This window comes from Panthera tigris, chromosome C2, assembly GCF_018350195.1.
Source record: "Panthera tigris isolate Pti1 chromosome C2, P.tigris_Pti1_mat1.1, whole genome shotgun sequence".
NCBI classification, from domain to species: domain Eukaryota; kingdom Metazoa; phylum Chordata; class Mammalia; order Carnivora; family Felidae; genus Panthera; species Panthera tigris.
This window is the reverse complement of record NC_056668.1, coordinates 136,305,163-136,323,340: the sequence shown is the minus strand read 5'-3', so window position 1 is coordinate 136,323,340 and position 18,178 is coordinate 136,305,163. Positions and strand designations below refer to the sequence as shown.

Below are 18,178 nucleotides of genomic sequence, written 5' to 3'. Positions count from 1 at the left end.
TGTTTTGTTTGGGTTTTTTTTTTTTCTTTTTAATTTGTAGGTAGAAGACTTTTAAATATTCTAAATAAAACTCCTTTACTAGAAGTATTTATTTTGAAAATTCTCTCCTAGGTTGTGGCTTGCCTTTTTGTTTTTGTCATACGGGCTTAATGTGAATGGGTGTTTTTAAATTTGATGAAGTCAAATTTATTATTTCTTTTTTGTGTTTTCTGGGTCTTCTCTGACAAATTTTTGCCTACCCCTAGACTGAAAATATATTCTCTAATATTTTCTTTCACAGGATTTATAGTTTTAGTTATAACTTTATGTGAAAATGGCAAATATTTTCCAAACTGCCTGCACCACTTTCCCACAAGCAATGTATATAATCAATGTATATAATTAAGAGTTAGGGGTGGTACAAGAGTGAAGTTTTATTTTTTCCCAAATGTACATACAGTTGGTCTAGCATGACTTTTTTTTTTTTTTAAACACTTTTCTTTCTCCATTAAATTGGCTTGGACTTCTGTCAAATAACTATTTACCATATACATGTTGGTCTATTTTGGGGCTCCATATGCTGTTGATTAATATATCTGTCAGTCTTTATGCTAATGTCATACTGTTTTATACATCAGGTAATGTCAGTTCTTCCATTTTTTTGTTTTTCTTCTTCAACTATATTTTATTCTAGATCCTTTGCTTTTCCAAATAATTTTAGAACCAGTTTGGCAATAGAAAAGTCTTAGAATTGGGATTGTGTTCATATGGAATGTATTCATCAATCTGGAAGAAGCTGACATTTTAACAATATTGAGTTTTTCAATCCATGTACAATTCATTTCTATTTATACAGGACTTTTAATTCTATTTAGGAATGTGTTTAGTTTTCAGTTTATATGTTTGTATGCATTTCATTGAATTATTTTATGTTTTTTGATGTAATTATACATAGAATCGGTTTCTTAATTTTATTTTCCAATTGTTTCCTGCTCATAAAAAATACAGTTAATTATCGTATATTGATCTTGTTTCATGCCACCATGTTAATTTCACTTACTAGTTCCAGTATTTGTGTTGCAGATGCCTAAGAATGTTCAAAATGAAAAATTACCACCTATAAAGAAGTTTTACTTTATTTTGCCCAATTCTTATGACCTTTATTTCCTTTTCTTGTCTTGTTGAACTAGCTGGGACTTCCAGTAAAATGTTGACTAAAGTGGTGAGAATCAACTTTCTTGACTTGTTCCCCAATTTAAGGGGAATGTGTTCATTATTTCATCATTAAGGAATATTTACTGCAGTTTTTAGTAGATACCCTTTTAAAAATTGAGAAAATTCCTTTCTCTTCAGTTTTCTGATAATTTTTATTAATCATAAATGAGTGATGAATACAGCTAACTCCTTTTTCTTCACTTTGAAATTCTTATGTATGTGCTTTCCTTGTTACATAAGAACATAAACTATATTACTCAATCTTTTTATTGTAAAGCCAAACAACTTCCTACAACAAATCCTACTTTATATTTCTACATATCACATGCCAATACTTTTATAAAGGTCATTTGTGTCTATATTTAAAAGAGATTCTGTTCTATAATTTTTTCTTATAATGTTCTTGTCAGATTTTCTTATCAGAGTTAATCTGGATTTATAAAAGAAGTTTGGGTGTGTTGCTTGTATTTTCCAAAAAGACTTTTATGCAATGTATAGCATTTCTTCCTTATAGCTTTGATGTAAAGTTGACCCTTGAACAATGCGGGGTGGGGGGGGGGGAGAGGTTAGGGGCATTGACCCCTCTGTCCCTCGAACCTTGCAAAGTTGAAAACACATTTGAACTTGTACAGTTCAAACCTGTGTTGTTCAAGGGTCAACTGTAATTTGTAAACATCTGGTCTGGTATCTTGTGAGAATTTTTATTATGAGTTAATTTTTTTTAATATACAGCTACTCAGATTTTCTATTTCTTCAATTTTGGTAAGCCATGTTTTTTCTAGGAATGGCCTATTTCATTCATATTATTGAATTTATTTCCTAAATGTGTCCATAATATTTCTCATTTTATCCCTTCAATGTTTGAGGGGTCTATGGTAATATCTATTCTCTCTTACATTTCCAATATAGTTTTTTTTATTTTTCTGCTGAGTCTTATTAATAGGTTGTTCAATTTTGTTAAACTTTTCCAAGTGTCACATTTTTCCGTTATTTCACATATTCTCCAATATTTGGCATAGTCAGTCTTTTTCATTTTAGCCATACTAGTTAATGATAACTAATGATATTGAACATCTTTATACATGTTCATTTTCAATGCATAGATCTTCTTTGGTAACACGTTCAAACCTTTTTTTTAATTGGGTTTTTGTTAACTTGTAAGCATTCTTTATATATCTTAGATATGGGGGCTCTCAGTCTTTCTGAGATCAAAAGGTTTAAGAATCATGTATACAATATGTATTGGGGCCATCATTCCTGGCAGAGAATAAGACAAACATACAGAAAAAGAAGGAGAACTGAAAGGTGAAAAGTTCTTCATAACTATGTATAAACACCTTGCTCTAACCATCTGTGAGACTAGATAATTCTGGATTGTTCAGTGAAACATTATGTGTCCTCCTTTGATTAAACTGCATGGGATTTCTATTTTGCAACCAAAAGTCCTAATGTAACAGTTTTATTTACTTCTCTCTGCACATGGCAGAAAATGTTTACAGCAGCCTAAATAGCATCCCAATCCAAGGGATCCACAGGAAAGCAATTAGAGCCTCTGAATGCCAACTACAAAACCCTAGGAGAGAGATCTGATTTATTGGATCAAATGACTATGGGCAGGTAGGTGGTTCATATGGCCTACTACTCAAGCAGCATGGGTTGTGGAAGAAGATATTGAGAAGAGAGTGTGGGAAGTTTCTATACTATGGGTTGTGGAGGTAAGGGGGGAAATGTCACCTATTTACATTAGGTAATGACTAGTATAAGTTCATAGTGAGGTAACCTCAATTGCGTGAAAGAAATAGTGTAGAAAATATGAGAGGCATGAAGAATAAGAACTTGAGTAAATAAACTGACTATAGATTGACCTTTGAAGAAACTGCTAAGAAAAAAATCATGAAAATGGAGGCATGATTGAACAAATTCAGGTAAGCACCCTGTCTTTAAAGATGGATTTAGCCAGAATGATTGAACTTAATCCTTGACTAAGCATTTTAGCACAGTGTGCCTTTGCTCTTAGGGATCTTTCATTAGCTTTGGGCACTTAATATCAGTTGTTAGTTCCCTGGTGAGAAGAATCTTCCCTGCAGGCACTGGCATCTGAAAAAACCTTTCTCACCCCAGGAAGCAGCTTACACCTGCCATTCCTTATCTGCACACACCAGGGAGGCTGCTTAAAGCCAGAGTGGAAGGCCAGTGAGTACTGCCAAGCTTGAAGATTCAAGCCACATTCTGTGTTTCGGCCTGCTGTGGTCCTATTCCTAGATTTTCAGCCCAAATTTCATCCCCTTATTCTTTATCTCAGTGTTCACCCTGACCTCTTTAGCCTAGATATTCTAATGATGCTTCAACTTTACTTTCATGTAACCTTTTGGATGTCCTACTCCACCCCATACCTGGGTCCACATCCATCTTGACCTTCAGGATTCATATGCCAGTGCAGTGGCTCATTTTAAACTCCAATCAAACCCTAGTATTTGACATTGTTCTCTAACTCTGATCCTAGGTCCATTGTCAGACTCATGGCAGCCACATGGCAGGCCCATGGCAGCCTCTCTCAGTCAGAGGTACGCTGTACTCACGTCTCACCAAATATGTATCAATCAAGCGCCTGTGCATATTAGGAAGAAATCAGTGGTGCTCATTCATAAGCAAACATTATTGAGAACCTATCATATGCAAGGAAATGTAAATATTTGGAAGTCCTCAGAAAAAGTAATAAAAATAGCAATAGCTGACATTATTTACTACATTCAAGGCATTTTGGGAGGCACATGGTATGACTTTCTTACTATTTTTTTTTTAATTTTTCTTATTCCCACATTATACTTGAAGATACTAAGGCACAAAAGGTTTTGTAAGTGATTTGTCTTATATTATCCAGCCAAGTGGCCAAATCAGGATTTTAACTCTAATCTTAATGCCAGAAATTATTTTTCAGTCTAGTGGGGACCAGAACCATGTATCATAAAATACAATATAAAGGCAATAGTATTCAAGCAAATAATTAAGGACTACCAGAAAGTACAATTAATTGCTTGAGGGGAGAAAGGAGGAAAGATTGAGGTTGGCTTTCTCGGGGAAAAGAGATGATTAACGTAGGCATTGTAAGATAAGGGGAATCTGAACAAGGGGAGGAAGGCAGTGTCACTCCAGGCAGAGAGAACAGATTGAACAAGATTAGAAACAGCCATGTGAATATATGATAAGGCAGCAGTAGGTTTTCTCATTCTCCAGAGAAATCTCCAACTTTGGATCTCTAGATAGGGCTTTCCAATGACAATCTCCCATACTAGCCAGGAAAGAAAGAAAATTTTATGTAGATGAAACATCTTTCATTTTCTTTTCCTCAGGCTAATCAGAAGGTCATGGGGAAGGCCTGGCATAAAGGAAGAAGTCAGCAAACACACACCAGAGCTCAGGACACAAGGGTGGGGTTATACATTATATCTAGGATCCTGGTACTTCTAGAATAATTTGACCATCTCAAAGATAAATAACTTCTTGGGGCACCTGCGTGGCTCAATCAAGTACACATCTGACTCTTGATTTCAGCTCAGGTTGTGATCTCACGGTTTGAGAGATTGGGATTTTCTGTCTCTCAAATAAACTTAAAAAAAAATTTATAGAGCATAATGATGCCAGATAACGAATTTCATTTTATTAAATATTTTTTCAGAATCTTTTGTCAATAAGGTTGTCAAAGGTTACATGCTGCAAGCTTTAGAATTGTGCTGATGCCCCCCGCTGCCGCTATTCAACCTAAGATTCTCAAATCTTTTCCCCATCATGTCTTTCCATTTCCATGACCTTTTGGCTTGTTCAGGCTCTCCCTTCATCATCCTCTAACTTTTTAGGCTATTCATGTGCAAAGCCACACAGAGAGAGGCTGTGATATCCATTTCTGGGAAATGGCCTATATTGGCTGCATTTCTCTAAATGGCCTATTTCAGTAAATTGCCGTCTGGGTTCTCTGAGATGATGACTGTGTCAGCAGTCTTGCACCATTGGCCCAGTTCTGGGTCTTGGCTCTTTCAGGCCATATGCCACCTATAGCCTAGTGCTGGCCGATCTGTGAAACTGGGGATTCTTTTGTTTATCTCTGGAGTGGCAACACACAGTAGCTACTTTGGAAATCTGTGACTCCCAAAACCTTCTCCTTCCTTGCTCTGAAAATGCTCCCTGCTGCAGAATATTTTCAAGTTCATCATTTACCTTTCACTAAGGCATGGTTTAGTATTTGCCACTTCTGCGTTTGAAGGAAAAATTCCGGTGATTGTGATCTTCTGGTAATATAGGAAAATGAAAGTGCTTATAAGCATGGCAGCTTCTTACCCACAGCAGTTAGAAACTATTCAAAAGAGAATTAGAGCACAAAGAGTTCAACATCAAGAAAAGAAAGGAGCTAAAATAATAAAGGTTACTTATATCCAACTTACAGAAAATCTATACCTAAGGATCAATTTATATATAGTTTCAAAACATATCACATAATGCGTTTATGTCATATTCTCCTATTCTTGACCATCTTCTCGTACCTTAACCGTGGTTTTAAGACTATATTTTAGGGGCGCCTGGGTGGCGCAGTCGGTTAAGCGTCCGACTTCAGCCAGGTCACGATCTTGCGGTCCGTGAGTTCGAGCCCCCTGTCAGGCTCTGGGCTGATGGCTCGGAGCCTGGAGCCTGTTTCCGATTCTGTGTCTCCCTCTCTCTCTGCCCCTCCCCCGTTCATGCTCTGTCTCTCTCTGTCCCAAAAATGAATAAAAAACGTTGAAAAAAAAATTAAAAAAAAAAAAGACTATATTTTAAATTTTATTGTGCTTAAATCTTTTCAGTTGTAAGTTCTCTACATATTTTTTATTTTATCAATACTCACAAAACTTTAATGAAAAGGCAATATTACAGGCTATGAGATTTTTTTTTTTTGCCACATATTCCTTACATGGAAAACAAATAGAATTTTACTCCAAGGACAGATTTATCTTGGGCTTCCAGAGATCTCTTCTTGAAGTCCTTAACAGTGTTCTTTGGCTTAATCTGAACATTTTAGTTTTTCTCCCTTTGTCCTTTCAAACTGGCCAATTTCCTAGAAGCTGAAAAGCTATTACTAACAGTGCCCTGAATTTTTACAGCATTGCAAAATGCTTCTTGTGCCATGAAACTGATGAAGAAACAGGCTAATGAATGAGTGATCACACAGCTAACGTATGACAGCTGGAGCTATATGCTCCAACCTTTGACCTCTGGTCTAAGTCCTTCCCAATTGGAAAGGGAGAAAATAATGGATATTAAGAATCAAGAGGCAGATGTTAGAAGAAGAAATAGAGAAAAGTTTACAAGTTTAATAAAGGAACACTACTACCTCCTGTGTCTTTAAAATCAATTTCACCTGGATTCTTAAGATTTTGGTTTAGATTTTCCACTTGCTGGACCAAGGGCCTTGGCTTTTTTAAAATATATTTATACAGAATCCAAGGATTTGGGCATAACAAACAATTAAAATATATTTAAAAATAAAACTGCCACATGGTTGTGTGAATTTTGGCTTCACAAAGATGAAAAGGAAATAGTGCCACAATTCAAAGGGTTTTTTGTCCATTATTAAAAAAAATCATTCTAGCACTAATTTTTACTTGGCTTCTGAATTTTCTTTTCCCTTCTTTCTACACCAATCCCCATTCCCTTCCCCTTGCTAGTTAATTACTCTTGACGATAAATGGAAGGGAATGAGCATTACCAATTATGTGGGTATTCTGCAAAGAATTTAAGTGTCCAACCATATCCTCAGCCTGAGATAAGTCTTAAATTTTTGGTATAAAAAGATTTAAGGACCCAGAGCTGTGAATACAATGACTGTGTTCAAAGATGACAGAATAGGGATACCTGAGTGGCTCAGTCAGCTGGGTGTCTGACTTCAGCTCAGGTCATGATCTCATGGTTCATGGGTTCAAGCCCCACATGTGGCTCTGTACTGCCAGCATGCAACCTGTTTCGGATTCTCTGTCTACCTCTCTTTCTGCCCCTCCCCTGCTTGTGCTCTGCCTCTCAAAAGTAAATCAACATCAGAAAATTGTTTTGAAAATATGACAGAATAAAACTCATAATAATGTATTAGTTCTAATCATAACCATTAAAAAGTATGTATTGTGGGGGTGCCTGTGTGGCTCAGTGGCAACCAATTCTTGATTTTGGCTCAGGTCATGATTTCAGGGTTCCTGAGATTGAGCCCTGCATCGAGCTCCAGGCTGACAGCATGGTGCCTGCTTGGATTCTCTCTCTCCCACTCTCTGTGCCCTTCCCCCACTCCTGTGCGTGTTCTCTCTCAAATAAACAAATATTAAAAACTATGTATTTTGAAGTAATTACAGCTGCACAGGAATTTGCAAAGCAATACACAAGGACACTTTTCCTTTAGCTTCTCCCCCAATGCCAAAATCCCACCGAACCATGGTACAACATCAAAACCAAGGAACCGACATTGACACAGTCCAAAAAGCAGGTTCAGATGTCACCAATTATACATGCACCCGTTTGTGTTTTTGCGTATAAAATCCTCCACAATTTTATCACATGTGTAGTTTTGTATAATCACCACAATCAAGACACCCCCACTCTGTCACCAACACAAGTTTATTCTTTATAGGCACATATTCCCTTTCCCCATCCACTAATCATCCACTAATTTGTTCTCCATATTTATAACTGTTATTTCACAAATATTATATTCATGTAATTGTGCAGTTATGTATCATTTTGATATTTCCACTCAGCATCATTTCCTTGAGATCCATCCAAGTTTTTGAGTGTATAAATGTTTCTTTTTTAAAATTATTGCTGCATAGTATTCCGTGGTATGAATGTACCACAGTGTGTTTAACCATTCACACTATAAACGACATCTGGATAGTGTGCAGTTTGGCGTTATTATGAATAAAGCTGCCAGGAACATTCATACAAATTCTTATGTGTAAATGTCTTCATTTCTCCAGGGACAATGCACAACAGTGCCACTGCTGAGTCATATGGTAAGTTTATTTTTAGTTTCAAAAACAACTGCCCCTTTTCCAGAGTGGCTATACCATTTTACATTCAAACCAGCAATGTATGAGTGATCCAGTACTCCGCATTCTTTTTTTTTTTTTTTTAATGTTTATTTTTGAGAGACAGAGAGACAGAGAGAGAGCACGTGCACAAGCAGGGGAGGGGCAGAGAGAAAGGGAGACACAGATCCCAAACAGCCTCCACTCTGTCAGCAAAGAGCCCAGGGCAGGGCTGGAACCCACGAACTGAGATCATGACCTGAGCCAAATCAAGAGTCAGATGCTTAACTGACTGAGCCACACAGGTGCCCCCAGTTTCTGCACATTCTTGCCTGTACTTGTTGCCACTATTTTTTATTTTAGCTATTCTGATAGATGTGCAGTGAAACCTCCCTGTGGTTTTAATTTTCATTTCTCTACTAGCTAATGATGTTGAACATCTTTCCATGCGTTCATTTGCCTTCTGCATATCAGTGAAATGTCTGTGCTTGATTTTTTGCCCATTTTTTAATTGGATCAATTGTTTTTTTTCTAATGTGGAGTTTTGAGACTTCTTTACACATTTTAGATACAAGATCTGTGTCAAACACATGATTTGCAAATATTTTCTCTCAGTCTGTGGGCTTTTAAAAATACCCTCAGCAGAGTTTTTCAAAGAGCAAATTTTTAAAATTTAGATGAGATCCAATTTAGCACTTTTTCCTCTTATGAATAGTGTTTTGGGTGTTAAATCTAAGAACATTTTTCCTGCCTAGCCCTAGGTCCCCCACATTTTCTCAACGTACCTAAGTTTCGCTTACAATTCCAGGATCCATTTTGAGTTAATTTTTATGTAAGGGAGAAGATCTAGGTGGAGATCCATTTTTTTTTTTTTTTTTTGGACAATGGACGTCCAGTGGCTCCAACACTACGTATTGACTTAACCTCCTTTGTCAAAATTAAGTGGCCATCTTTGTTTGGGTATATTTCTGTATTCTCTCTTCTGTTTCACTGATCTATAGGTCTACCCCTCTTCCTACCCCTCCTCCAGTATATCACTGGCGTGACTACTAAAGCTATATTAGAAGCTTTAACATTAGGAGAAGTGATTATTCCTTCTACTTTTTCAAAGTTATTTTGGCTATTTAATGGACTCTACCTTTCCATATAAGTTTTAGAAAATTTATCTGTCTACCAAAAAAAAAAAATAAAAAACAAAAAACACTTTCTGAAACTTTGATAGAAATCGTATCAAGCCTATAGATAAATTTTGGAAGAAATGATATTTTTACTATATTCAGTCTTCTAATCGAAAATATGCTGTATCTCTCAAATACTTAAGGTTCTTTTTGATTGATTTCATCACCTTATAAATTTCATTATATAAATTCTGTATATGATTTGTTACATTTATACCTATATACTTCATTCTCTGTGGAGAAATTCTTGGGTGGTATTTTTAAACTTTGGTTTTCACTTGTTTATCAGTAGTATATATATGCATACATATAGTGACCTTATGTGTTGCTCTTGTGTCCTGTGTTTTATGACAATTGCCTTAGGTCTTGTTAGATAGGGTCACCATTTGATTCAAATTAATATTAGTGTCTATTTATTACATTTCTCATTCATGTTTTTCTTATTTTCTTATTGTTTTTCTCATGGTTTTCCTGGTCTTTGGTAGAATAGATGATTTTCTATTTTATGCTGGATATTTTGATTATTAGGAGACTCTTAATTGTACTTAAATCTTCTTTTTTAGCTGATATTTGCCCTTTTAGATTTAGTAGGTGAACTCTGGTTCACTTTTGTGGGGCTTAGTTTCACTGACAGGTTTTCAGAGCCCTTGCAATGCTGTTCTGGTCTCCTTCATTCTTCTGTTGCCATTGGAGCTCCGGATCAATCCTTGCTGGTGTCATCTGTGGAGACAGAGTACCTCCCTTGGCTGCCCGGTTTTGTGGGTTCCTTTTGTTGGGGGTGGGAGAGCCCAATTTGTTGGGCCTGAATTTCCTTATCCCACTGGGTGGAGGGCAGGTAAATACAGGTCTCTGGGATGCTGCCCCGAAGGGCAGTCAGTCTGCCTGCTGGTGCCCTAGCTGTGAAGTGAGGGTTGAGTTGACCCATTGTGTGGCTAAGTTCAGTGGATCAAACTACTGCTAGGACCAGGCTGTGAGGGGAGACTCACAACTCAACAACCTTTGTAAGCATAAAAAAGACACGAGAAAGGCAGAGACCTTTAGTTTTTAAAATGTGGTCCCTGAACCAGCAGCAACAGCATCAAGGAGACACTGGTAGGAAATGCAAATGAAAACTGATTTAGACCTGAGTAGGTCAGAAACTTTGGGGTGAGGCCCAGAAAAAGGTGTTTTAAACAGTTGCTTCGGGTGACAGAAAGTTTGAGAACTGTGGCATAGACAATGGCTATAATTAAAGTGAATATGGCCTCCTAGGGCCCTCTTCTGCTCCTTACAGAGATGTCCCCAGAATGGTCTTAAAAGAGAAAAAGAATCTTCCAAGTACTATTTATGAAAATGTTTCATAAATATTTCTTCCACAAATACTCTTCTCTACCCAAGCTAGAAGAACCACATTAGCAATTTGAAAAAAACACATAAAATAATAACATCAAATAATTATTTGAAACTGCCACATAAGACAATAATTATCCCATTCAAAAGCCACATAAAAAATTTATGGGCTATTTTTTTATTCTTCACCTATGTTTTTTCATCCTAAATAATCTTGCAAAACCTGTTGTCTTTTAAGACTTTTGAAAAACAAACAAAATGAACAAGCAAGACTTTTGAGAGGCAATAGTATAGATTGGTTAAGAATATACACTCCAGAGCCAAACTGCCTGGGTTCAAACCCGGCCTCCATCACCTATCAATTGTGAAACTGTTCACTTTATGTAAGAATTAAATGAGAAAGTAGACGTACAAGCATACAACTATGCTCTATAAATGATGGCTATTAAGGCACTAATATCCAGTAGATACCAGCCATGTGGAAAATGCTTTAAATTGCTTTTCTAGTAATTGAGGCAGGTATATGTGATTTTAGCCACACTCCTATTGTGTATTTTATCTTCTCCGCAGGTAAAAGAATGTTAGTTTGGAGTTTCTCTAACATCAACTGCCTAAGTGTCATGCTCTAACAAGCAACAACTTCTCTTCTTCTCTGCCATCTGCTTGGCAGCTGCAAAGCAGCAACCATGCATGAATGCATCTCCATCCATGTTGGCCAGGCTGGTGTCCAGATTGATAGGGACTGCTAGGAGGTCTATTGCCTGGAACACGGCATCCAGCCCAGTGATCAGATGCCAAGTAACAAGACCACTGGAGGAGGAGATGACTCCTTCAACATCAAGAGCTCTTCAGTGAGACAGGTGCTGGCAAGCATGTGCCCAGGGCAGTGTTGGTAGACCTGGAATCCACAGTCATTGATGAAGTTCGCACTGGCACCAATAGCCAGCTCTTCCACCCTGAGCAGCTCATCACAGGCAAGGAGATGCCACCAATAACTATGCCCAAGGGCACCACAACATTGACGAGGAGATTACTGACCTTGTCTTGGACCGATTTCAGAAATTGGCCAACCAGTACACAGATCTACATGGGCTTCTTGGTTTTCCCCAGCTTTGGAGGGGGAACTAGTTCCTCTGCTGATGAATCATCTCTGTGGATTATGGCAAGAAGTCCAAGCTAGAGTTCTCCAATTTTCCAGCCCCACAGGTTTCCACAGCTGTAGCTGAGCCCTACAATTCCATCCTCACTATCCACAACAACCTGGAGCACTCTGATTGTACCTTCAGGGTAGACAGTGAGGCCATCTATGACATCTGTTGTAGGAGCCTTGATATTGAACACCCAACCTACACTAGCCTATATAGGTTGATAGATTAAATTATGTCCTCCATCACTGCTTCCCTCAGATTTGATGGAACCCTGAATGTCGGTCTGACAGAATTCCAGACGCATCTGGTGCCCTATCCCCACATCTACTTCTCTCTGGCCACATATGCTCCTGTCATCTCTGCTGAGAAAGCCCACCACAAACAGCTTTCTATAGCAGAGATCACCAATGAATCCTTTGAGCCAGCCAGCCAGATGGTGAAATGTGACCTTCGCCATGGTAAACACATGGCTTATTGCCTGTTGTACCATGGCAACATGGTTCCCCAAAGATGCTAATGCTGCCATTGCCACCATCAAGACCAAGTGTACCACCCAGTTTGTGGACTGATGCCCCATTGGCCCCAATGTTGGCATTAATTACCAGTTTCCCACTGTGGTACCTGGTAGAGACCTGGCCAAACTACAGCAGGATGTGTGCATGCTGAGCAGCACTGCTGAGGCCTGGGTCTGCCTGAACCACACGTATGACCTGATGTATGACAAGTGTGCCTTTGTTCACTGGTATGTGGATGAGGGTATGAAGGAAGGAGAGTTTCCCAAGGCCTGTGAGGACATGGCTGCCCTTGAGAAGGATTATGAGGTGGTTGGTATGGATTGTGTTGAAGGAGAGGAAAAAGAACAAGTTTAAAAAGTCACATAGGTGCTGCTTTTACAGGGAAGCTTAGTCTGTTTTAAACATTGAAAAGTGTGCTCTGATCAGTTAATTTGTATGTAGCAGTATATACTCTCACATACAATTACTGGCCTATATTTTAAAATACAATGCTTTATTATAGACCCAAGCTGTCCATTTCTCTGATGAGTTTGAATGAAGTATTCCCTGTCTTAAATGGAAAGAAAGAAAGAAAGAAAGAAAGAAAGAAAGAAAGAAAGAAAGAAAGAAAAAAAGACAAAAGAACAGAAAAAAGAAAAGAAAAGAAAAGAAAAGAAAAAAGAAATCAAGAATGGCAGGCAATATTGGTTTGGGTTATAGGAGTATAATCATATCATGTGTCATAGTTAAGCTAATTTACACAAAAATGGTGAAAGCTATGGTTACAACCTGATTAGTATACTGCACTAATTGGATTATTCAATTGTACAGTCTTCTGGATATATTTTGTTCTTCCTCTACATATGTCTTATCCCTGAGAATACTTTATCAGTGTAACCGTTTATAGGTCTGATAACCAAAACAGAATGTTAAGTTTCATAAGTATAATACCTTACACAAATTGATGTCCCCAGCACTACAGTATACAGTGTGTGACATAGAATAGGTACTCAAAAAATGTCTGTGGAACTGAACTTAAACAAACAAACTCTTATGGCAGTCATCCATTTAAAGCCAATGAATCCTATTTTTGTTTTTTCCCTCTGATACTCTTTTTGGCCCCTCTGATTTATAAAGAACCTAGAAACGTTAAGAATTGATGTTTAAAGAGTCTTTTCAAACTTTTAAATCCCACTAAATCTGTTGCTGCAAGTTTTTTGTTACTTCCTTACATAGTTCCTATGTTCAAACTTTGAAGATTTTCTCAATCTTGCATTATTGGCTGTCGGGAACATCTATCCAAAATCCCCCAGTGCTTCCAGTTACAACCCCAAAACTCATTATTTCCCTATATCTTCACTTTTTTTTTCCTTATGTGCAACACTGTCATCTCTTGGAAGTTGCTCAAATTCTGCACCCATTCTTCATCCCCACTGCATGGTATATGCACGTATCATATTGCTTGGTTTAGACATTTTTGATGCGTGACAATCATCTTGTTATACAAAACTTATGTTTTTCAGTTCATACAGCATACTGGTCCCAAATGATCTCCCTAACCATTGCCCTCCATACTGCCCACTGTACATCGGGGCCCTTCATATAAACACAAGGGTCTTGAGTTTGCCCTCTGTTAAACTTACTTGTCTCATATGCTGATACCCTGCTCACTCAACACTTCTCAACAAACACCAAGTGCAATTCCTTATTTAGAATGAGTGTTTCCATTTTGGATGCCAGAGTATTTTCTTTTTAGTCCTCAGCAACTAGATTCCTCACTTCAGAAATGTTTTCCTAAGCTTACAGATAAAATTAATCACTCTTAGCCTTGCACTTTCAGGTAGCTTCTCTGTGTTTCTATTGCCTCATTTGTCACATTGTCACTTATTTGTTTACATGTCTTTTTCCCCTGGTAGGAGATAGCCCCTGTGTCTGATTCACTCTGAGAATCCCAGCACGCAGCAAAGCTCAATGAAATTTTTTAATTGAATTGAATAATCTCTTCAGTACTGCCTTTATACATACAACACTTTAGCAGTTTCTTGAAAGCAATTTTCAAATGTTATTCTTCCATATACCCTTACCCTAATCACCCTGCCTTCCATGTAGATAGTGATTTAAAAAAACAAAATCAAAATTAAAGTTGTTTATGTTCACAAATGTACACACTTTCTTAGCATTAAATGAAATATCAGAATACCTGGTTCAGTGACACCATTGGTGGTGGTGGTATCATCATACCTGCAAGGCCTTGGGACCTCATTCATGTTAGAAAATTTCATTCAAAATGATTTCATCAGCCATATTTCAGGAGGGGATTTATTCCCACTTTAAGATTGGCTCCATAAGGACTAGATAAAAACTGTATGGCTAACTTTGATTTCTCCTAGAAAAAAGTTTCTAATATTGTTTTTCTTATTACGAATGAATATGGACTTTTTTGGAGAAAAATTTAAAAACACAATCACAAAGAATGTAAAAAGCAAGGAAGTGTATTCCTAATGATTGAGACAGCTGCTACCAACACCTTGGTAGACAAGACTTTTCTAGGGAATGTGTATATCCTGCTGCAGTAAATGCTGCCATTTACTAAACACCTACTCCATGCCAAGCTATCTACATATTTAGCCCAGATGTCAGCTCAGCCCATTTTGGCTCTTAACGTCTTTGTTGGATTGAGCTGAACTCCCGCTCTAGAGCCTAGGACAATTCTACACCTTATTCATTTTTATGAATTTTAGAGAAATTGGTCCTGTGCCTTTGCAAATTGTCCCGGTTTTCATCTTATGTCAATCCAATTCCACAGTTTTAAATTGATCCATTATAATTCCCTCTTAGATATTTTTGTTTGTCCTGCCTTGCTTCAACCAGAGACCACCCAGCCTTTCTCCTTCTGGCCTTTCTCCAGCCCATGATCTCATCCTCTACCCACTTATTTTTATTTTAGGCTCCACACTCTCCTTCCAAAGTTATTTTTAGAGATACTCACGTTTATTTCCTCTTCTTAAGCCTATGACTTAAAGATAATCTTTTGTCAATTAAACCTGACCTCTGGCTTTTATCCTGTACCACAAATGTATTGATATTTCTTCTAAATAAGAAGAGTAATTAACCAAATAATTCTAGAGGGTAATACTTTTTTCATATCCTTATATAGTATAATATTGTTTAATTCTCACAACACATAATGAAGGTACAATTAGCTCTATTTTACAGGTGAACCAAATGGAGAATAAAATGGATAAGTTATAATAGTGTTTTTAAATGTCTTCTAATACATCCCCACTAGTATATGATTCCTAAAGGTAGAACTTATGTCCTCTTCTCATTTTTATCTTCAGTGTCTAATCAGGGGCTGAAATATAGTAGGTAGGCAATAAATATTTTTTAAATAAACAAAATCACATGAGAATAAGTCCTATTATCCTTTATTACAGTTCTCATGTTGGTTGACATAACAATAGCTTTTGACACTGTTGATGGCTACCCACGCCATAAAGCACTGCCTCCACTTAACTCCCAGAACACTTGCTTCCCTGGCAGCTCGTCAGTATCCTTTGCTGGTTTTTCTCCCTTACTTAAAACCTTGCAACACCCCAGGGCTGTGTCCTTGGTTATCCGCGCTCTTCAATTTACACTAAAGATATTGGTGATTCCATCCAGTCTCATAGCTCTCTCTATATATCAACAATATGCTGGGGACTCTCATTTCTAGGTACAGTCTTGAACTGCCCAAACTTAACTCTGTTAATCCCACAGACCTATCAACACTGTTGGCCAGCTTAACCCAACAACCTTATACTCACCTTATGATTTCTCTCTCACTCCATACCCAATACCTTTAGAAAATCTATTGGCTCTAATATATTCAGCACTCAATTTATCACCACCTCCTCAGCTACCATTCTAAGGTTGAGCCACCATTACTCCTCTTCCAAATAACTACAATGGCTTCCAACTGTTCTGCTTGCTTCTTTCTTTGACACTCCATATACTATTCTTACCACATCAGCCAGAGTGTTTCTGTTACCCCTTTGTTCCAAACACTTTATAATCCTGATTTACACAAATAATAACCATAAAAAACACATTTCTAAAATAATTGGGGGAAATGTGAATGCTTACTGGATATTTGTTAACACCAAGATTTTTATTTTTAGGTATAATAGTGGCTTTATGATTATGTTTAAGACAATGAAGGTCTTTTCTTTCAAAGATATTACCAAATAGTTATAAGCCAAATGATACGATGTCTTGATTCTGCTTTAAAATAATCAGGAATTGAAGGACTGAGCAGGGATACAGAAGAAATAAGAATGGTCTTATATCAACATTTTAACTGGATGATGAGGCTCAATTGTACTATCTCTCTACTTTACATATGCTTGAAATTTTCTATAATAAAGAGGAAAGAAAAATAATTCTCTAATGAATCTCCTTTTCACTCATGGTAAAAGCTAAAATCCCTTCCTGATTGTCCACCCCCCACCCATTTTTCTCACTGACTTCATTTCCTCCTGTTCCTTGAATTGCTCTTTATACTCCAGCCTCTCTGCTGTTCATCAAACATTATCAGGCACAATTCCACCTTAGGACTTGTGCTCTAGATATTTTTATCTGTTTATATCTTCCTATCTCTTTCAACTCCTTTGAGATTTTGCTCACATATTAACATCTCAGTGAGATCTTGAATACCCTATCTAATAATGCAATTTGTCCCCTACTCCCACCAAACTCCCAATCCTTACGTTTCTCCTTCTTTCTCCATATCGTTCATAACTTTTTTATAGTCTTTGCCATATTTATTATGTTTATTATTTGTTGAATACCTCCCCCCAGTTAAGATGTAAATTCTCAAAAGTAGTGGTTTTCATAAGTTTTTTTTCTCAAACATAGAAAATCGCAGGAATTCAACAAATATTTGTTAAAAGAATGAATCAATAGGCTGACACCGGTAGAACACAGATTCAAACCAGAGTGAGCTGTTTCCAAAGCCAATGTTCTCAAATGCTATTTCATGAATTATCACTTGTTAAAATGTCTCAAGTTACTGGCCAGTAAACCTCTATAAAATTCTGTATCATCGACTGACTACTAACTGGTATAGAATACAGCATTTCCCTATTTCAATATAAAGCCAATTATAAAGTTGTCTGCAATGCAGTATATAAGCCCTGTGCCTCTTCCATCAGTCCCGTAGTTAGAATGTCCCCCAAAAGTGGCAACACACGGCCAAACCAGACTTTCTCTTCTTAAGAGATTGCTTATATTCCTGGCAATAGAATTTCAATGAATACCAAACACTCTACCTAATATTCTTGGCTCTAAGCAGGAATCCATTGATTTTGCTTCTTAAAACTTCTCTGGAGTTTGGAATTTAGTATGTGAGCAATCTTTTCCATCTAGGCATAAGAGTGCTCTTCATTTAAAGGCATTTGACAATCAGGTAAGTGGGGTCTGGCCACTTGCTCAAATCTGTCTGTACTTCAAACTCGACATGGTAAATATGAAACTCATCATCTCTCCATAATTCAAATCACCTACTCATGCTCCTCTGACTTTTTCATTTCTGAGAATGACATCACTAATCTTATAACCAACAACTGCTTCAAAGACTCAAGTCACTTTTGATTTTGCTTCTCCTCATCAACTCATCAACTGTCACATCCAATGAAAGCAACTCCAGCAAAGGTCTTACATTCATTTTCTTTCTGTCATTTTCTTCCCTTACTTCCACCCAAGTTAACCACTGCCTATCATTTAGACATTGGCAATAGTCTCCTGCCTGGACTCCCAAA

At 37.3% G+C, this 18,178-nt stretch overlaps 1 pseudogene; it reads left to right on the top strand.

Moving 5' to 3' along the window:
• The first annotated feature begins 11,424 nt into the window (after positions 1 to 11,424).
• Positions 11,425 to 12,755, top strand: LOC102961478 (annotated as a pseudogene).
• Positions 12,756 to 18,178: the final 5,423 nt, after the last annotated feature.